This window comes from Macaca thibetana, chromosome 17, assembly GCF_024542745.1.
Source record: "Macaca thibetana thibetana isolate TM-01 chromosome 17, ASM2454274v1, whole genome shotgun sequence".
In the NCBI taxonomy this organism is placed as follows: Eukaryota; Metazoa; Chordata; class Mammalia; order Primates; family Cercopithecidae; genus Macaca; species Macaca thibetana.
Genome location: NC_065594.1, coordinates 67,549,043 through 67,571,802, shown reverse-complemented (window position 1 = coordinate 67,571,802; position 22,760 = coordinate 67,549,043). Strand labels below are relative to the sequence as shown.

Here is a 22,760-nt window from a genome sequence, read left to right as displayed (position 1 = left end):
ATCAGTTCTCTATTTACTTGTTTCGTGATGCTTCTTGTGGGCACTGATTTGTGATACAAAGATCTTCACACTTCTTTCTTGTGTCCACAGGTCCATCCACATACCTCTTCCCCAGGTCTCCTTGTCATCATTATTTCAATATCACTTTTTCCAATAACCTGACCCACAAACTAAGCCAATCTGTATTGCCTAAGAGTGTGTATACCCTTTCTTAGGCTTTTCTGTTTCCACTTAAACCACCCTAGTCTGTGCACATTGAGAGAATTTCCTTCACTGCTCTCATTCAGGGCCATTTTTAAGAAGAGTTGTCATGAAGAAAAAAAGAAAAAGCCAATATTTAGCTTATATTGTCATACCAAGCTGACCCATTTATGAACCAAGTTCAGGTATTTTCCTCCTAGAGAAGCCATGGAGTCATAGCTATCGATTGAGGAAGAGGTACTGGTTTAGCATTAGAAGGTGACGTGGGGGGCCAGGCACAGTGGCTCATGCCTTTAATCCCAGCATTTTGGGAGGCTGAGGCAGGCAGATCACGAGGTCAAGAGATCGGGAGCATCCTAGCCAACATGGTGAAACCCTGTCTCTACTAAAAAAAAAAAAAAAAAAAAAAAAAATTAGCTGGGCATGGTGGTGCGTGCCTATACTCAGGAGGCTGAGGCAGGAGAATCGCTTGAACCCCAGGAGGTGGAAGTTGCAGTGAGCTGAGATCATGCCGCTGCACTCCGGCCTGGTGACACTGCATTCCTGCAGTTGGCCTTTCCTTATTCCAGAGCCATTGCATTTGTGTACACTATGGCTGTGTTACCAATACTTATCAATCTTAGCAAACACTAGATAATCCACATGACATATTTTTTCTACCACAGATGCCTCAAGTGCCATGGGATCTTATATAACCCAAACAGTGGGTCCTTTTATATCACAATTTAGAGTTGTTAACAAACCCTTTTCCTGTTGTGGGCCTCATTCAAATCTAGCAGCCTTACACAACAATGAATGGGTTAGAGCAGTATTCCACAGTATGGAACATGCTGGAATGTTCCAACAGTATGGAACATGCTGATATCAAAACCAAAAGATGTCTTCCAGTCTCTCTCTCTTTTTTTTTTTTTCTTAACTTTCAGAGGCATAAGGTGCAATGACTTGCCTTTCAGTTTGGGGTGTAATGTCCTAGCATGTCCTAGAAAATTGGACCCTAGAACTTTACTGATGTGGCAAGCCCTTAAGTTGTTGTAGGGTTTACCTTGCATGCTCCAGAGCACATATGTATTACCAAGGCATTCAGAACACTTGCCATTTCTTGCTCATCAAACACAATTAATATTATGTTATCAATATGGGTAGATGGATGTGATATTTTTCAAAATGTCTGGAACATCAGAATTCCTTTGGATTATGTTAGAAAATAGGGCAGAGGAGTTACACAGCACTAGAAAAAGATAATGAGTATATATTAAGTAAATGTGAATTTCTTCTAATGTTTCTTCAATGCGTAAAGAACACACTCACCAGTCATAGGTAATGTTATCCCACATAGTAAAGAATACTACTACAGGCATGGCAACTACAATTAGGGATACTCACTGGTTAAATTTGTGGCAATCCACTGGTCTCTGCTGTTATCCATGTGATTTTTTTTTCCAGAGGCCAGACTGTTGAATTAAATAGAGATATCACAGTCACAAACTACATCTTTCAAATCTTAGAGGGTGGCAATAATTTCTGCCACTTTTCCCAGGAGACAATATTGCTTTGAGTTTTCTCAGTAGGAGTAATTTTAGGACTTCTGATTCACCTTACCTCCAATAACAGGTCCAGGTCAAGGAAACTGAGCTGAACTGTGCTGTCAACTGCTAAGTATGTTTATTGCAAGTTTACTTTAGAACCAGTGACATTATCACTGAGCATGTCTTTGAAAGCTAGGCCTGGTCCAGAACATAGTTTCTTAGTTAAGATCCATGCACTACTATGTTATTATAACTATGTTATTTTATACCAGTGTTCATTTTCACAGTGTACCCACCAGCCCTTGGAAGATTTGGATATCCCAATTTACCTCGCATATGGTTATGTAGGCAAATAATAGTAGGTCTCTTAAGAGAAAAACTGGGGGAATCTCTACTTTGTAGATTTTCTGAGATATGAGTGTCTTTCTGCATAACCACCTGTTTTCTCTTCCGGTCACGGTTTCTGTCTGAAAGCATGATCAGGTCTGGAAATTAAGCAAGCTATTATGACTTTCCATGATGTTCGGGTGGCTGCGTTCAGCGTTTTGTTAATATATTATTGAATTTATATGCACACATATTCAAATAAATAAACACATATGTTTATTTGATGCCTATCTTGCCCTGAGTCATTTCTCTGTTCCTATAGCAATCTTCCACACATAACATTTTTACCTTTCTGACCATTCAATTAAAGCATATGAAATATAAGTGTTAATGTCTTTACTAACAGAAGCCTAGTTCTCTAATAACATCTCCTACCGTTACTCTAGATTTATAGAGGTCAGTCCTTACTGATTTTTTCAACACTACACTCCGTACTGCATTGTTAAAAAGAGTAGCCTCCTAGCTGCTTTGAGGAATGTGGTCATCTTGTAGTTTTTTATTGTCTTCTATAGTAAACCCATTCTACCCCACTCAGTTCTTTAATCTTTTGGATTGTTTCCTTTGAGTTCATGATGGAAGTTCTTACATCTCCACTTTATTTAATTTGGAGGGTTGCTTTTTCAAACTCCCAAGAGCAACCCCATCAGTTTATTAGTTATTATTTCTAATTATTATTATTATTTAGAGGTGTTGAAGTCATTTTGTGTATAATGGCTCCTTTCACTTAGCAGGCCTAGCACTTTCTTAGTCTGGTAGTGGATCTCCTGGAGAGGAGAGGAAGTCTGGGACAGATCCTAAAGAGGGAAAACATTGTCTTGTAAAGCAGCTGTTTTATTTACCACAGTCGTCAAACAAAGAAAATCTCTATTTTTCAACCAGGTATAATGAGCCACTTCCAAAAAACCAGAGGTTAAGAGGAATCTGAGAATTCAAGGTTCTGAAGTGCATATGCACAGACATCCCCATCCTAAATCTCAAAGTTCCACTCTCCCTAAGAGGACATGACTTTGACATCTGGACCTAAAGTGACCTTTCTCTGGTGTCTCCCATTCTTATAATTAAGTCCAGTATATTGTCTTCAACACTAATTTCTAGTCATAGAAATTGATTTTCCTGATATTTCCAAAGAACGTCTCTGATGCTCAAACTTTGGTTTAAATTGTTGATTAATAGATTTGAGCCTATATTGTAGCTTGATACATAAATGATGCTTGGTTACTGGCACCTGATTTCACAGTCACATGTATTAGACTCATCTTCGTATTCTGATAGGGGAGATATGTAACAGTGATCTACAGATCAGAGGAAAATACAATTGCAGAAATACATATTTAGAACAATGATAGTAATGTATGCTCAATCTCTGATGGGATAGTGATTGCTTTTAGAGATGACTCAGGAATAATTTTCTTGAAAGTTGATGCTTGAGCTTTATGTTATTGAAATACAAACTAAGATGCTCCAGATATAGATACATAGATAGATAGATAGGTAGATAGAGATATATAGATAGAGATAATTATATTAATACTAATAATGTGTCATTAAAGGACTTTAATCTGGGTAAAGAGAGTATCTAATTTGTTGTCTAGATATATTATCTTGAGAATAGTTAGGTGTTTACTGCAATAGTTTAGCCGAAGTTCATGAACTTCTTAACTAAAGAAAGTCTAGAGACAATGAAAGGCTGGTTAATAAGAATGACTCATGAGTTTCTTGCTGAGTGCCTAGGAGGGTAGTGAAATTGATGTCTGAAATGGGAAATCTAAGAAAAAAAATGTTGAAAATATGGTTCCTATTATATATTTTGAGTTTCAATGCCAGTGGGAATCTGAAGTGAATATTGCAAAGCATTTGTTTTCAATGGGTAGCAACCAACAAGACTCTATTAGGACATTCCTAAACATTGTAAACTAAAGGTGTAGAAGAAGATAAAGGACAGGATAATAGAAAATGCCTTAATTCTCAAGTTTGAGAATTAAGAAGAAAAGTGTTTAGCTGTGACCATACTTATATTTTATGTAAACTAAATATACAAAAAAGAAAGTGAAAGGTTTTTCCCTCCTCTCATTTTCTTTTAAAGTTAGCTGAGTCTTCCCTTGCACTATCAGACATAAATCAAATAAGTGAGTCTTAGACAATATTGCACTTTTGATAAACTTTCAGAAGAAAAGGATATGAAAGCTGTCTAGAATACTCAATTATTAGCTAAATTCACCAAGGCAACAATCAGCATAAAAGGTGTCATGAGCTAAAGAGTATTCAGAACAACTGCTTTCACCTTTACACAATGGGTCATTTTACTTCATTTTATTTTTGAGAAACAAAAGAAGCATAACTATTATATAAAAAAGAAAGTAATTTTTCTAAATGAGATGTAATTTTCAAAATATCTTTTGATAAGATAGGAATAGCAACCTTTAATTATGATTGGGATTTGCACGGAAATACTGGTACACCAATTTAATCAAAAGCAGATGTTCCACTTTCAGTTCTTTTCCAAAATGAGGAAAGATGACAATAGCAACTTAGTAACAAAAATAATAGGAGATATAATATCTTACTAACATTCATTTTACTAGGATGCAGACCTTGCAATGGGTATATCTTTTGTCTAAACTAGGCCTAATTATGAAAATAGTTTTCTAATTTTGTTTTACTTGAAGTCACTCCAAAAGCTTAAATTCTTGCAAAATGTTGCTATTCATTTTTCATCTCTTCTTCCTTCGCCACTCGTAATGATGTTTTGTCACTTTGTTTTAAATATCCTAGATGGTTCGATGACAAATAAATTAGGCAGACATCCCACACAGATTAGGTTATCATCAATTCCGATTTTCCTGGGCATCAATTTCTCATTTGAATGTTATATTTTCCTTGTATTTAATTCTTCCTAGACTGAATTCACTCTCTCAAGCCAGTTAAAAATCACAGGACTTTTTTTTTTTTTTTTTTTGAGTTGTTTTGCTAAATTTTTCCATCATTTAATTCTAAAAGAAACATGATATTTAGAGCAAAGTCCCTTGAAAAAATATTAAAAGACCAACTTATTTTTATCAGAGTCTGTTTTGCTCCCTCTAGTTCTGGCCACCTATTTTTTAATCACGTCATTGTTCATTTGCAACAAATGGTAAAAGGAGAAATTAATAGAAGCAAATTTAATTTAAAAATTATGTAACAATTCAAACGAGGGAATAAAATGTCCTAACTCTGGCCGTGTTTAGGCTTTTAAAGAAGTAACTAGAGAGCTGAGTACATATTCATCCATCATACAAAACAGTAGGCAACAAAAGCCTTTAGTGTATTTGCTGAATAATATAAAAATTATGAAAAACTGTTACGTATCAAATGTGTAAAAGAGTAATTTAGAAGAATTTGAATAAATAGTTATATTTAGTTTTAATTACATATAACAATAATTTTAACAGCTGATAATAGGAAGAGTGGATGCAATTTTGATATTTAACTGTTGAAGAGTATTGAGAGTTTTAGGAGCAATTTTTGTTATTAACACAAAAGTTGAATACAATAAGAAGTTAATGCTTTTATGATGATGGCAATAGGTAGTGTTGACTATATAATTGGTCAGCAACCAGCAAAGCTTTCAAAATTCAACAGGTTTTGAAAGTAAATATAGTAATGAATATCTATGCTTTGAGTGAATTATTTATATTGCTTCACTTATAACGTTTGTTTGAAAAAAAAATTATCAAAATATTTTTTATTTCCTTTTGTCCGTACTTTTCCTTGCCAGCAAGCAAGCAAATAGATCACACTTCAAAGGGAGGTGCTGGTAACATTGCTCTGGAATTGGTTATATAGAAAATCGTTCTTGTGATAGTTTGCTGAGAATGATGACGAGTTAATGGGTGCAGCACACCAACATGGCACATGTATACATATGCAACAAACCTGCACATTGTGCACAGGTACCTTAGAACTTAAAGTATAATAATAATAAAAAAAAAAGAAAATCGTGGTCACAGGTAATCTTAAAGATATAACTAAATGTTCAAGTGTAACTACTAGACAAAACCATAGAAAGAACTAGTTTCACAAAGTACAGTTCTACCAAACCTATACTGGCTTATTTTAATGCAAATATTAATGCTAAGACCGAATTTAAAATTAAGAAAGAAATAAATACTGAATCATATAACTTAAACTATTCAAATACATGTATGATGGGAATTCTCCTGGCCAAATTGGGATTTATATGCACCAAGTAATCAGATGAAGAATGACATATTTACATTGTATGTGGATGAATAGCCAAGGGAAAACCTTTTGATATTTTCTAAAACATAAAAGTTTCATTATGAATGAATTTATAAAATATTTTATTTGAAATATAAAATTTTATACACAATATATACTTTATTTGAAGTATTCTTAATCATGACAAGTAGACCAAATGTACATTAAAAAAATTATTTTCAAGGTTTTAGCAAGCAATGTAGTGTTTTTCCTTAAATGAGTACTTAAGTTATTCTTGCTATTTGATTCATTTAAAAAAACTATTATGTATAATTTCCTATGCAAAATTTGAGAAATATAAAATGGGTTAAACCGGAAGGCGGAGCTTGCAGTGAGCCGAGATCGCGCCACTGCACTCCAGCCTGGGTGACAGAGCGAGACTCCGTCTCAAAAAAAAAAAAAAAAAGGGTTAAAAATTTATGCTGTTAATTGAATATATTTCAATCTTAATATGTTATTCATGCTGAAAGGTAGAATTTCAATAAAACACTTTATATTAATGGCAAAATATGATTAATATTCAAAACAAAATATATTGATATCACACAGTCTATTTGGTTTATTTCAACAAACTCATTAATGTATCTTACTGTATATGATCATTATTTATTTAAACAGGTACTTCTTTATTCTTTTTCCTCCTATTTGCACACTCAAAGCCAGTGTCACATTTGATAACTTAGCTGTCAAGGATATTTAATATCCATAATCACCTATGCCAGGAAAATTTTCCTAGCCAGATGGCCAACACTTGCAGTAGACTCATCTGCTTCAATTTATGAATAAAGAATGCTAGCACACGTTTCTTTGCGATTGTTGTATGTGTACACTGATTGCAATTAGTGCAGTAAATTTTTATGTATTAGCCATATCCCATGTCATTTAATGATTATCAAATGCCTATAATTTTAAAAATTAAATATAAAGTATAATGTTTCTTTCATTATACTATTTGTAAAGTTATCTCTCTGGCACCTTTTGAATTTAAATAGAAATTCAACTAATAATTATACATTTTAGAGTATTTATAAGGATAATTTACACTAAATGCCTTTTTAATATTTGGAAACCAATACTTCTTTACTTTAAAAGAAAACCATGTTGTTACAAACCGTAGGATATAGAATTAAAAATTCAAAAGCAGCATAAGTCTACTACTAATAAAAACACAGGTAGCATTCAATATTATGTATTTATAGATAACAAATTATCATAATTTTTTGCAATATATTTTTAACTCAAAACACATGTAAAATAAGTTAAAATTATTTATGTAAAAATCATCAATCTGCTACATTATTTAAAATTTTGTATTCTGAAATACCACCATTTATTTGACAAATTACCCCATATTTGACTAAAATTGCCAATATGAATTATCCCATATTTTAGTCAACTATTTAGTCCAATATGCTACAAAGAGTAACATTAATATGAGAAGGTCCTTAGCATTAAGACTTTTTCCATATTTAATTATTTTTACCACATGTCATTAAAATTGTGCATATAAAAATATTCCAACTTCATTTTTTGTTTATTTGTACTGTATTGATATTCATATTTCAATGCCTATATGTGAACATGAGCCTTTACCTGAACAATATCCAACATTGTGTATTATAGACTTTGTTTTTTTGTTTTAATATCTGGCGTTTTAATAGAAAAAAGTCTATCCTTATCATTTATTTTACTTTATTTGAACAATTACATTTAAAGATGTTTTCATGTATTCTTCTTTGAGGATATCTTATTAATATAATGTCTGTATTTTGCTACAGGAATGCTCATGTTTTTACTGAATTGCAAGATTTTTTACTACCAAGGAAATAAACTTTTTAATTTATGATGCAAGCAAATATTTCTCAATTTGTCTTTAAATTTAGTTTACCAATTCTCCAATATATAGAAGTGTTTTTATTTATATAATTTATCATTCTTGCTTGCTATTTTTCATTGGAGCAATGCTAAGAAAAATAGAGGACTAATTATTGTTATTTTATTATTTCAGTGTTTTATATTTAAAACTTAAGTAATTCACAAATATGAAGTTTATTATTGTATATCTGTTGCTCCTGTTTTACTCAGATTTAGAGTCATTTCTGGAATTTTTGTGTTGATTAGTTCTGTAATTTCTGTAACATAATCTCATACAATTTTCCATCTCTCATTTCCATATGTTACACTTTAGAAATCTCTCTATATATTACAGAAATAAATTATTCAAGAAGTTTGAAGCCACTGAGTTGTGTGTATATATATATATATATATCCTATTTCATAATTTTACATCATATCTCATGCACATGAACTTTGCGTAATATAGAGCACAAAAAGAAAGCAAAAGAGAATAAAAGATAAATTATATTACTTGCAATGTTTTTAGATAAAGAATGGCTGGAAGCAGGCAGATACCCATTTCTGAAGAACATGATTTTATTTGAAATATAAAATTTAATACACAATATATACTTTATTTGAAGTATTCTTAATCATGACAAGTAGACCAAATGTACATTAAAAAAATTATTTTCAAGGTTTTAGCAAGCAATGTAGTGTTTTTTCTTAAATGAGTACTTAAGTTATCAATAGTGTCAACTTACGTTGGCAAAAGTCTCAATAGCTAAAGGTGTGTAAGTATATAAATCTATGAAATATCAGTGTTACTCTCTTGAAGTTATTTGTAATGCTGATCTAACACTGAATTTGTTGGAATCATAGCTTTTCAGACCACTGCATAAAGATTCACTTGCATGGCATGAAACAACTGACTGTCAATCTAAATACATGTTCTAATCTTTTAAAACTGTGTAAGTCTCATAAAATATGGCTTTAAGTAAGTTTACATATGTAGTGATATCCAAGTCAGTATAATGTTAAAGTATTGTTCTGATTATTATAAATATAATAACAAAACTAATTCATATTTTAAAATTCCTGATTTTGTGTGGAAATGATTTTGAAAAATCCCTCAAGCTCATTGCATTTCTGGTTGCCTTTTCTCTGTAACTTAGTAACATCTGCCAGTAAAGATTCCCCAGGGAAGATACACACCTTCCCAAATCCAGCGTCACTCACCTATGTCACAGATGCTGGTGGCAGTGTCCTTTAAAGTGGGATGGGATATCATTGGTTGTTGCAGACTTTTCCATTGCCCCATTCCCTCAGAACAGAGCTATCATTTAAAAGTGCATTGGCCTGCCTCAAAGGATGCCCTGGCAGCTGTGTTGACTCCTCCCCCACTAGGGTCCACATCCCCAGGAGGAGCCAAAAGCTCTCTTGCTCCCTGTTTTAGTGATTCCATCTGTGGAGATCCTGGAATCGGGATACATAATTAAACACATACATAATAATAAGCATTTACAACTATTCTCATTCTGTAAGATTATTATGTCTGGAAGAATGATTCTCCAACTATCAACTACAAAGTGGCCAAGAGCCTGAGCGTGACATAAACAATTGAACCTGTTTTTTAATGAATTTCACCTGGACCCATAAAGTTATTATCAAAGGAAAGAAAACAATTCTACACTCCCTTTCTGACATTCAAGGGCACTCATCTGAAATGTATTTTTGTCGCTACAGAAGCCTGTTCAAACTTTCTATCGCCTATCTTTGAAATAAACCTATCTAATATAGCACGGCATGGCTCTGCTTTCTCTTAAGATGAACAAAATAATTTATTACGTTACTTTTATATTACCATTAAGCAGCTTTCTTACTTCATTTTCGAACCCTCTTGTGTTCCCTTTTCCTTCTCCTGCATATTATCTTTATCTCAATAATTGGGTGGCAATGTGAAGTAATTACTGAAAGTCTCACATTTCTCCGAGCTCTAAAAGAGAGACCTCTTCATCCAAGAACATAAATATATGCAACTTAGAGCAACTTGGAGTTTTTTCACTTTCTATTTAGTTGCTCAGCCAACTTTTCTTTTCTTTTCTTTTCTTTTTTTTTTTTTTTTTTTTGCCTGTAAGGATTAAGACTTAACCCACACTTCTACAGTTCTATTTGGAGAAGTTTCTAAAGCAAAGTGGCAACTACATTCTCCTATAGTGCTAACATGGAATCTCCACAGTGTCTTGACAATTAGTGGGGTGTATATATGAAACAAGGAGTCTGTTTTTTAGTTCAGACCATAGGCAATTACAAAGCCCTCACCTGGCAAACCTTACAGAGAAGAGCCACCCTCCACACAGCAAGCCTGGAACACAGCCTGTGCACTGTGGTTTCTGAAAGGAGCTGCCATGTAGAACTCAGGCTCCCAGACCAGTCATGAGCATTTGCATTCCTACCCCTATCACCTTCATTCTCAAGTCTCTTCATCTTTTAAGAAAGGCTGAAGCAGCTGGGACACATGTCAAGGAGGTAGGAACCCTTTAAAATTACAAGGCTTTGAAGACTTGGGATGAGGAGAGAGCCAATTCAAAATCAAAGACCAATCTGAGTTGAAGGTACAGAAATCAGGGTGGGCATAGCCTATATGCAGAACAAGAAAGAGACCAGCATGACAGGGACTTGGTTTGCTGGAAAACTTCAAGACACTTGAATGAGAGAAATGCACGTTCAATTTCAATTCTACCACTCTTTAGGTATGTGACCTTAGGATAGATAAAACAGCTTGCTTACTTACTTAACGCCAAATAGAAATTCTTGGTAAAAAGTTAAAGATGTCTTTTAAGAATCTAAAATATGTGTATTCCAGGCATTGCAGATAAATTTTAGCTATTATTAGCGTTATTGAGTTCTCACCATGTCATGCTACACATTAAAGGTTATAAAAGGTGAAAAAGACATGGCCTGTACTTTGAGTTGCTCACAGTCTACCAGAGAAATATTGATATATTAATTCGACCATAGAATTCATTCTTCTCTTTCAACTTCTATGCTAAGCATAATGAACAGAAGTAATTGACCCTTATGCCAAAATCATTTAGCTCATATGAAATCGTGTGATGTGTCTCATGGAAGCTGAAGTAAAAGAGTCAACGCTATGACATAATTCACATATTAATAGAAACATTTTTGCAGTCAGTTGGAAGTAACTCAACACGCAAATTCAGATCATGTTATCCAACTGCAGACCATGTTACTGATAGTTTAGTACTCAGTGAGAAGACACTAACATGATTATAAGATTTTCAGCCTGGAAATAAAAAGACTAAGATAATATCATTGATATTATCAATGATCACTGTGCACTGTGGTTTCTGAAAGGAGCTGCCATGTAGAACTCAGGCTCCCAGACCAGTCATGAGCATTTGCATTCCTACCCCTATCACCTTCATTCTCAAGTCTCTTCATCTTTTAAGAAAGGCTGAAGCCTTTCTTAAAATGTGAGAATGACAGAAGAAAGGAAGGACAGAAGGAAAAAAGGAAGGAAGGGAAAAAGGAAGGAAGGAAGGAAGAGGAGAGAAAGAGAAAGTAAGCAAGAAAGAAAGAGAAAGGAGAGAGAGAAAGTAAGAGGGAGGGAGGGAGGAAAAGAGAAAGGGAGGAAAGAAAGAAAATGAGACAGAATAAAAAAGAAGGAGAGAAAAAGGGGGAAGGGAGGAGGAAGAGAGGAAGGGGGGAAGATAAGAAAGAGAGACAGAAAACTAAGAAAGAAAAAGAAAGGAAGCAAGCAAGGAAGGAGAAATTAAGGGCACAGAAAGCACAAAATTCCTCCAAAAATTCTGCACCAGTAGAATTCACTATTCAAAATAAAGCTCAGAAGGCAGATATTCCATGAAGTTTGCTTTGCTGACTTCCATCATTTTCCTCCGTTACCCCCACTGGATTAAGTTCCCATGTTTTTAATAATAATAATTTAAAAAGGCGGGGGGAAGCTTTTTTCTGCTTATATCTACCATAGTGGTGTTAGGCAAGCTTTCCAGGATTTCAGCTGGCTACTTATTTCTTTTTCCAATCTCAAATACATTGCTTGACACATTGCATGAGCCAAATAGCATCCACAGGGAAAAAAGATATAGGCATGAATGTGTGAGCAATCTTTAAAAATCCTTAAAATTCTTAAAACCACAGCAATTTTAGAAAAACTAAATACATACTTTTCATTAAGTAAATACTGCAGATTAAAAGCACTAAAATAAATTAAGGAACATGCAGCTATTCTGCTATTATTATGAGTATTACTGCTAATGTTAGAAATATCAATGTAATGGTTTTATGTATTTAGAAGAGTAATGATAGATTAGCATAAATATCTCAAGATGTTACAAGTCAGAAGCCAAATAGAAAAGAGGTAGTTTAATTAAGCATGGCATTTTTGAAGTTTTTATAAGATTTGATAAGTAATAAAAGATGAGATACTTGACAAATACAATTTGCATTGTGGCATTATGCTGTAATTAGTTTATCGGCAGAATACATAGTTCAGAATTTTCAGAACATGAAGGTTTTTTTTTAAAAGAACTGTAATCTGATTTTACTACCAGATTAAATTGCCCAGGAAAACAAGAATCTCGCTCATTGTGTGCCGTTTCTCCTGGTATTTTCATTCTGATGTGTATCTTATAATAAGGAATGGGCTCCAACCCAAATGTATTGTGAGTGGTTAAATGGCAGTGTGTCCTCTCTTCCAGGTACTTTTAAAGGCTGAGTCATAACTTTCTGTGGTCATAATTCCATTTTCTTGTAGGGAATGTATCTATGGCTGCAGCTGCTGACCAACTGCTGCTGACAGCGATTTTTGTTTCCTAATTGGGAAGTAACTATGCCTCTTTTTGAACAATTTTTCAACATAGCGTTTAGCCTAGAAAGAAACACTATTTTCCTAGATGTTCTTGACCTCCAAAGTCAGACGACCTTCTTCAAATCTTCTCTGATCCCCCTTATGTATCCGCTCTCTTGCCTTTATCCAGATTCCGCACTCACAGGAATTGCAGTGCTCTCAAGTGTGGGCTTTACTCTTGAACTTTTCTCATTCTGAGAGATTTCTACATTTCCCTTGCTGATAGATCTTCCATGACCCCCAGCTTTTACCTCCTTCACCCAACATATCTCAAAACCTCAAGTTTCCACTTAACCACAAATTGAATATTAAACCTGACATTATGGGTGATATAAAGGTGAATAAAATACAATCCCCTCCCTAGGAAGCTCACGATTTGACTTGGAAAAGTGACAGACATACATTATTATTTTTTTAGAAAAAGCTACTGATAAGGTCATATTTAGAGATAAGCATCAGATTTAATGGTGCATGTGAAATGACCCCTATTCGAGTGTAGTGCTTAAAGAGCTACAAAGAAGGACTTTCTGCCTCAGGTATAATTTGAAGGAGAAAGGTGGCATTCTAGGGGAAGGGACAATATCAGCAAAAGCAGTAAGGCCATAAATAGCATATTATATATTAGTGTTATGTGAAAGTGTGAAGAGTGAGGCAAGTCCCTTAACACTGAAAGTAACATTTGCTGTCTTATAGACCTTAGCCTAATTCTATAGGAGAAAGGGATATATCAGAGGGGTTTTAAACAAGAAAATGCCATGATCAGATTTTACAAATCTGGAAAAAGTGTGGAAGAATGAATGAAGAATATGTTGATGAAGTTGAACCCTTACCTTATAGAAACTCAAAACAAATCAAAGAAATAAATGTTAAGAGCTAAAACTACAAAACTCAGAAGAAAACGTAGGGTAAAACTTTATGGCATTGGATTTAGCAGTGCTTTCTTGGATATAATACCAGAAGAACAGGCAACAAGAAGAAGAAAAATAGGTAAACTGACTATATAAAAATTTAAAACTTTTGTGCATCACATGACACTATCAGTGGAGTGAAAGGGCAACATATGGAATAAGAAAAACACTTACAGATCATGTTGATCTCTAACTAGGGATTAATATTCAGAATATATAAAGAACTTCTACAACTTAACAATAAAAAATATAAGCAACCCAATTTTTAAAAATAAGAAAAGGTCATGAATAGACATTTCACCAAAAAATGCACACAGGACCAAGGAGCACACTGAAAAGATGTTCATCGGTAATCATGAAGAAAAACAAATCAAAACCACAATGAGATATCACCCCACACGCATTAAGATGGCTATTATACTAAAAAAGATAAAAATAACTAGTGTTGGTGAAGATGTGGAAAAATTGATGCTCTTGTGCATTGCTGGCAGAAATGTAAAATGGTGTGGTTATTATGGAAAACCATATGAAAATTAACTCAAAGTAATTAAAAATAGGATGAACATATGATGCATCAACTCCACTTCTGGGTGTATACCAAAAAGAATTGAAAGTAGTGACTCAAAAATACGTTTGTACACTCATGTTCATAGTATCATCATTCATTGTAGTCAAAAGGTGGAAGCAAGCCAAGTGTTTGTTGCCAGCTGGATGGGTAAACAAAATGTGTTATATACAGACAACTGGATATTAATTAGCTTAAAAAATGAAAATAAATTTAATGCATACTACAGTGTGGATGAACCTTGAAGAGATTATCCTAAGTGAAATAAGCCAGTAACAAAAGGATAGAGATTGTATGATTCTATCTATACATGGTACCTGGGGTAGTCAAATTCATAAACAGAAAGTAGAATGGTTGTTTCAAGGGGCTGGAGGGAGTGGGAATAAGGAGTTATTGTCAAATAAATGTGGGGTTTCTGTTCGAGAAGGTGAAAAATGTTCTGGAAATGGATGGAGGTGATGGGTGCATAACAATGTGAATATACTTAATGCCCACCAAGCTGTATACTTAAAAATGGTGAAAATTGCAAATTTTGTGTTATATATTTACCACTATTAAACAAACAGACAAATGGATGGCCTAAATTTAATTAGTAGGCAGGGATAGGAGAGAATGAGTCGAGAAATATCTGCAATATAAAATAGCAACATATGGAGAAACAGAAAAGTAACCGGAAGAGTAAACTACACTATGTAATCAAAGTAGGTTATATTTATCCTGTCTTCTTTTAAGTTTTCAGAAGTAGTGGTCTAAATATACCAGAAATGGTAAGTAAGACAAAATCTTTCACATGGCAAAATCTGCAGACCAGGAGAATCTGAATGAAGGTAGAGGGCTCGGGAGAGTCTCCAAACCATCTTGATTTTTAATAAGCTCCCTAGATGACTTAAAAGCATATCAAAAATTTTCAAATAAAAACACTGGAGAGAAAGAAAGATTAGGATAATGAATTGGGACATCTGGTGTACAAGATGAATCACACAGGTAGATGGAAGCTAACCAGAGATAGAGGTTCATGAAATACAGGAGCAGTTAACTGTGTCAAACGCACCGGAGATGTCCACTAAGGAAAAATATATATTGGGTTAAAATAGGTAATTACTGGTGACATTAGCTGGATATTGTCAAAACTGTTGTGAAATCATAAATACAATTAACATGGGTAGTGGCAAATACAATATCAACTGACCTGATTTAAGAAGTTAATGGTAGATCATGATTTAAAAATGGATTAAGTAAAAGAAGAGAAAGAAGAGGCATAATAGCTAGAGGAATAATAAGATAAAATAAAGCTTTTTCATTCATGTGAAAGGTATGTGAGCATGTTTATAGACAATGTGGACATCTGGCAGAAGGAGTGAGCCACAGAAGAGAAAGGAGAAGAGACATGAAGCATATGGATTATAACCAAAGAACAAGGTAACCTTAACTGGAGGTGGCTAAACAGATGCCTCTCCTTGATTTCTGAATTTTCTTCCGTGTATGCAGTAAGCCTTAAATTACTTTGGTTGAAACTAAAGAAAAAAAAAAAAAAAGGATTTTCTTTCTCAAAAAACTATGATGCATATTTTGTTATATTTTTATAACAAATACATTGTGGTGCTTATTTTAGGCAGATATTCAAGGAATTCAGAATCTAAACATTTCTACACATCTCATAGTTTGTTGTCTTTTCTTCCTCAGCTTGACACTCAAATAAAAGGCTGGAAAACGTATGTCCCAGTTTACATTTTGCTTCCTCTCTCAGGATGAGTGCCTAGGGGCCACCTCTATACATGCGCTCAAAAAGGAAATATCACAAATGTAGCTATGCTGCAAGTGAGGAGTTAAATGGGGCCCGCAGGACAGAGCACAGCTCTTAAAGACTATCTTCTACAAGAAATCATAAAGGTCCTTGCAGAGATAGCTTCATTTCCAGGTGTTGAATCCCGATCTTACTCATTTCATTTGTAGCACATGAATTTCACAAGAGATTAAAAAATACTTCAGGGTAATAGAAATGCAAAAGAGCACCCTGCAGGAAAAATCTCACCGCCAGCACTATGAACAAATTACACCACTTGTGTGTCCATTTCCACTTTAGGTAAAGAAGCGGTTGAACTAAGAGTCCATCTGGCCTAGGGAGCAAAATGTGCTTAATGAAATGAGTTTTCGAAAGTTTGATGCCGGAAGTATATTATATTACTAGACAAGCATGGATTATGTTACCAGGACTCTTCTATGGAATAAAATATTAAATCCTTAAGTGTCTCAAAAGAACGCCAAAGGAATAGAGCTCACTCAAGGTAATATGATAAAATCTTTGATTGCCTTAGAGAAATTTAGAAATAATTTCCCCTTTTTAAAAATTGGGAATCCTCCTCAGACCTAAACAACTAGAGGAGAGGGAGATTCAAATCATTAATTACTTCATGAAGGAAAATATACATTTTCTATAGGAACACAAACACACCCAGAAAAAAGCAAGAGAGTAGTTTATCAAAGTGGTATTCAGGTGGAAGATGTTCAGTTCCTACTTATTGGAAAATACTTATTTTTTTTAGTTTGCTATTTTCAATTCTTAGGAATGACATGCAAAAATCATGGTTTTTCAGAACTTCTGAAAGCCACAGGCATATAAAAACGTTATTTAAAAGAAATCCACTGTGCTAAGCTGCTGTTAACAATAACAAATTATTTCATGTAAGTTAATTATGTAAAAACTACAAAAAACAAGAGATAAATATTTGCCATTCTCCATTTTCTATTGTTGGCATAGTCATACATACCCAAAAAGATGTGAAGTGTTTGAAAAGCTAACCAGCGAACCAGAATGATGAGAGAAATATTACTTATACCAAAACATGAAATGATAAAAATATGTTTTCAAAAACCTCATAACCCATGTCAAACATTGTCATGCAAGTTTTATTTATACTTGGCTAGTTTTTCTTCTTCATCCACTGCGTATTTATTAATTTAAAAATGCTTTCTGATTGCTTCCTTTGTGCCAGACACTGGCCTGAGCACTGGGGATACTAGATAAACTAAAACATAGCATCAACGATAACAAAATCAAACCAAAGAAAACCTGTGTTTGTAGAATTAAGTTCAAGTGAATTCACTCTATTGTCCAAACCTGACAATTATTTATCTATATTATTGTTGGTAACTGCTCCCTCATTTCCTATTCTTCTGTCACTCTTTTCCTCTCGTTGTTTAACCTGGGTTACTGAAATGCCTCCCCAAGAAATCTTCATCTTCCAGTGATTCTCCTTTTTAACCAGTGAACCCTCTTCTGTGAGTTATTTTTCTTTAAAAAAAATTTAATTATGCCAGAACTCTGGTGAAAAACTTTTAATTGCTTTCCTATTGCCTAGATATTCCTCAACATTTCTTTAAGGCAGTTTATTTATGAACAATGATTTGATTTTCCAGAATGCTCTGAAAATTATGCAACTTAACTAATCCTAGTTTTAAAAAGGACTGCTTCCTACTCTTAGGGATGCCCCTTGTATTTCTGGCTTCCATGCCTTGGTTGCTGCTACACATCAGACAATCCCCACACTTCCCTGTTAAAATTTTTAACTTATTTTTCAAACACTTGAGTATACCTCCTCTTCTATAATATTTTTATAATCCCCAGGCTAGTGTATCTTCCCTCATTTTAATTCTCACCACCTCCCTTTTCATTTGCATGAGAGGCCTCACAGTTGCCTTTTCTTATATAAACTTTTCGACACACTCTTAGTTTTTTGGAGGCAGAGGGCATTGCTTCTGAGTCCTGGCTTCATTAAATACTGAGTGACCTTGAAATACTTCACTTCTGATTCATTTTTCCCATAGCAAAGCAGAAATAGATTATTTATAGAATTATTAGAAATCATGTATGTAGAAATCCACAAGGCATCTGCATGTAAACTACCATTTGAGAAATATGTCTGTATGTTCTAGAACAGAGAAAAATGGTAGGCTTCTTGGTGGTTATAGTCACAGTGCTTGGCCAATATTAGAAATGTAATGCATATTTGTAACATATTTTACTGGAGGAAAATGCTTATTTTCAATGAACGTCATGACTACAAAATGCTGGGTATTTAAATAAAACCTGAGACTTTCAAGCACAAATGTGCATAAAATTTGGAATCTACTCTAGGTACTTTTAAATAGAAAGTTTTGCTTTGATTTAATTTTTCTCCATTATCTTCTTGTTGATTCACTACACAGGAAGAAATATATGACATTAATACGTAATCAACAAGTAAGCTACATCATATTGCACTATATATTTACTAAATCTATGCATTATATTTTTTATTGTTTATTCCTCATTGATGATCTTTCAAAAATTGTTGCAATGAAAGTTTTAAAGCTTTATTACTATATGTAATTTTTTATTAAAAGAATCTTATTTTTCAGCAAACCTACAAGTGAGATATGGAAATTAACTTTTTCTTCTATCTTATAAAAAGAAAATTTTCAGATCCAAAGGAAATAAGACTTTGGATATGGATAAGTGTTAATAAATATAAAAATTTAACTATAATAAGACTTTATGATAGTCTGCTGATTTTCACTGCCAATGAGTGAAGGTACTATTTTCAGCGGGAGTCAAGGGAGTGAACACTTTTTAGGTAAAAGGAAGTAAAGTGTTGTAATTATACCTACAACAATATTGTAGTGAGTAATTGTTATAAACATACACAATTTTTGGATATAAACTATAAAACATAAAAAAGAGCAACAGTTTAGAACAGTTCCTGGTAATTTGAAAACTAACATATGTTTTAATTTTATGAATTTAGTCCAAATTGTAATATGGAATATTTGGGATATGAAGTCCATCTGTAGCATAGACTATTTCAGGTATAAAGAGATTAACTTCTTCAGGCATAGCATACCTTTCTCTAAAATACCCAACGGTTAGAAATTCTGTCCATTTTGTTAATACATTTTGGACTATTTACATTCTATTATTAAAGGAAATTACCAGAATTGCATAAATTTTATGAATTTGGGTATATATTCAAGCTTAATCTACACAGATTTATCGAACTAAAATTAGAAATTTTTCTCTGATTTGAAGAGAATTGATGATTTTCTAATATGTTTATCACAGTTAAGTAGAAAAATCAAATATATTTGACCAATGTAAACTGTATTTATAGATTATATATTTGTTATAATCATGTAGCTAGAATCAGAAACATAGTTGCAATTACAAACACAACAATCAAAGAAACTAGAATGTCTTTATTGTGAGTAGTTTAGCTACAGCAAAATGTTAGTAATTGTTTTTATTATGCCTGATCCATCAGTTAGTAAAGTCCTATATGGTTGCAAGCATGTCTTGTAACTGAAATCAACGAATTATTCCAAGTCATTAGTAAGTGAAGGAGAATAAGAAGGTAACAGAAAAGAAGGAGGAGAAAGAGAAAAGAGAATAAACTCTCTAGTGCCTTGCAGAAACTACTATCTTTCACCTAGGTAGTTGATTCCCATGTAGCAGTTGACTCAGCATGAGGCCCATTCATAATTTCTATTATCATTTCTGTTTTTAGTAATCACTTTTTGAGTATCCATACACACTGCATTCCAATTAAATTAAATTATTTCTGGATAAAAATAAAGAAAATTACAATGTACCCAAGAACTGTGACTCCTAAGACAAATAATGAATTCAAATAAATAAATAAAAAGTATTTTATTTAATGGTTGCGGTGGCAAAACTAATCAAGACTACCCAACATTTTAGCAAAGACAAATTCAAATAGGAGATGAGTAGAAAACTCAGAAATACAGTGGAAAGCTCCACTATATTTTACTATTATACTGATAAACGTGATTAATAGAAAAATAAAAATAAAAATAATTCAAAGTAATTAGTATTAAAATAAATATTTGATTAACATTTAAAAGGCATTTTTTTTTTAGGCCAGGTTTCCAACTTAAAGTGATGAGAGGAAATTATAAATGTATATCCTTTATATTAAAATTATATATTTCCATGTGTTTCTCTATCCATGTAGCCAGTGTGTGGAGAGTAATTACTGGTTCTATTTTGTCATTTTAAAATATGCATTGTATGTGGAATATCTCCTTGATGCTCAATGAATAAGAATCAACATAGTAAGACAAGGTGTACTCATTCATTTATTTACTTACATTAAAAGGATATAAACTCTGGCCACTATGTTAAAAGGTCAATCAAAATTGGCCAATTTTTAACAAGAACCATTGTCATTTGCCAAGAAGTGACCAAAGTAATGTTGCTACTTATTTTATCCCATACTGACCTTACTGCCTGAAGATTATGAAAACTTGCATGATTTTAGCAGTACAAGTAAAGCATAAGCGTTACACATAACACACCTTACAGTTTTGCCTTATTGTGCTGCTCCTTCTGAAAGCGGTCAGAGTGGTAGTCATCTGACTTGACAGAAGTGTGATATATATACACATATATATCACATATATATGGTATATACATAATATATATCACATATATCTCTCATATATATATGGTGTTTATACATTTTTGCTGTCTTGGTGGCTGTCTTCTCATTTTCAGAAGGCTTTTCCCTATCTACCACTTTTTCTCTTTGCCTTATGGTCTTCAAACAGTGATTTTTCACAAATGCAGCTATTCTGCCTTGTCATTAGAATCTGTCTGCTGCTGTCACTTCATAGGCATAATCAGGCTGTAAAACGTTTATTCAAAAATTCTCCAGCTCACATGCTAGAAACCATGTAATTTCAAGGTATTATTAGATAATTAGTTAGAAATCCTTCCACAATCCAGCTCAGTTATTACAGTGGGCCACTTTATTTATGACTTGGCTAATCATTAAATAGTAAGGATATTCAAAATAATATTCTTTAATTAGAAATGTGCAAGATCACAATGTTTTCTTAAAGTTTGACTAGGCAGAGGCTGGCTTTAACGAAAGCTTAGTAACATATAAACTTTACTTGAAACTTAAATGAATACTTTAAAAAGACATACTGAACGTTACAGTATTATTTAGAATTGTATGTATTTGTCTGAACAAATAATTGCACAAATTTTTCATGGTGTGATTTAAAAAAGATGAAGACGCCTACTGCAAGTAGCAAATTGCTCCACTAGAATTTACATAGTGCTGCATGAAATGTTATGGCCACACCTTTTGCATTAATACAGTATTTTCAAGGGTGTATGTCTGTAACTAAAAGAAAAAAGCACTTGGCATTTAAATTGCCTAATGCAAAGTATTTGAACAGCAATTTTAATTATAAAGGCATATATCTTTTTACATATTTGTCACTAACGAATTGGATTAAATGCATAGTTAAGAAATAGTTAAGAAACACCCAAAATGAATTTACAGATGGGTTGAATTTAGCAACTATAATCTTTTTGTGATGTCAAATTCTCTTCTGATATAAATCAAAGTCTAAAAAGACCCAAACTTTATGCTGTCAACAAAGATAATCTACCTACAATGCCCCTTAAGTATTTATTACAATGGTGACTATTACAAAGAACTATATGTTGCAATGTTTTAAAAAATTAAAACTCAAATTTAAGTTACTGGAAACATATTTCTAGTCAATTGATAGGTTATTTCCTTCTGTCTTCTTCAAATATAAAGAAAACAGGAACAACTCCAATTCTAAGAAAGTAATTACACATATCAAGACCTGCTAAAGAAATTCAAGGCAGGTAATAGTAGGTGAATATTACAGTGGGGAGAGAAAATCCTGGAGATGGATATTCAGCTCATGTACTAGGGTTAGCTTTGGGTAGCGAAAAATAGAAGGAAACTCCTGAGGATAAACACATCTCAAGCCAAGTGATATTCACTCAATTTCTTTTCTTTTACTGATGTTTTCCCAGCCACTATCCACTATTTCTAATGAAGATTTCTTTCTTCCCTAACCCATCACATAATATAATGTAACTACCAACATGCAGTGGTTTTTACATCTGAAACAAATCCGCGATCCATTTCTCTCTCCCCACTCCCCGCCCCTCCTTCTCGCTGGTAGTGTTAGAAAGACACTGAGATAGGGTTAAGTGTTGAATTTTCTTCTTTGCCTGCCAGTCTCTTTTTGCGTATAGACAGGGAGTAGTAACACACACACACACACACACACACACACACACATTCAAACAAAGCTCCTAACGCTCCTACTGACAGCAGACAGACAGACAGACAAAAGGCATC

The 22,760-nt window shown here is 33.4% G+C and overlaps 1 long non-coding RNA gene across 1 annotated transcript in view; it reads right to left on the bottom strand.

Annotated features, from left to right (window-relative positions):
* The window catches only part of LOC126940661 (uncharacterized), a 52,557-nt gene that overhangs the window by 5,742 nt on the left and 24,055 nt on the right, over positions 1–22,760 (bottom strand). Inside the window, exon 2 of the long non-coding RNA XR_007720859.1 lies at positions 1,585–1,652. This is a non-coding gene — a long non-coding RNA (uncharacterized LOC126940661). The remainder of the gene's footprint in view (positions 1–1,584; positions 1,653–22,760) is intronic.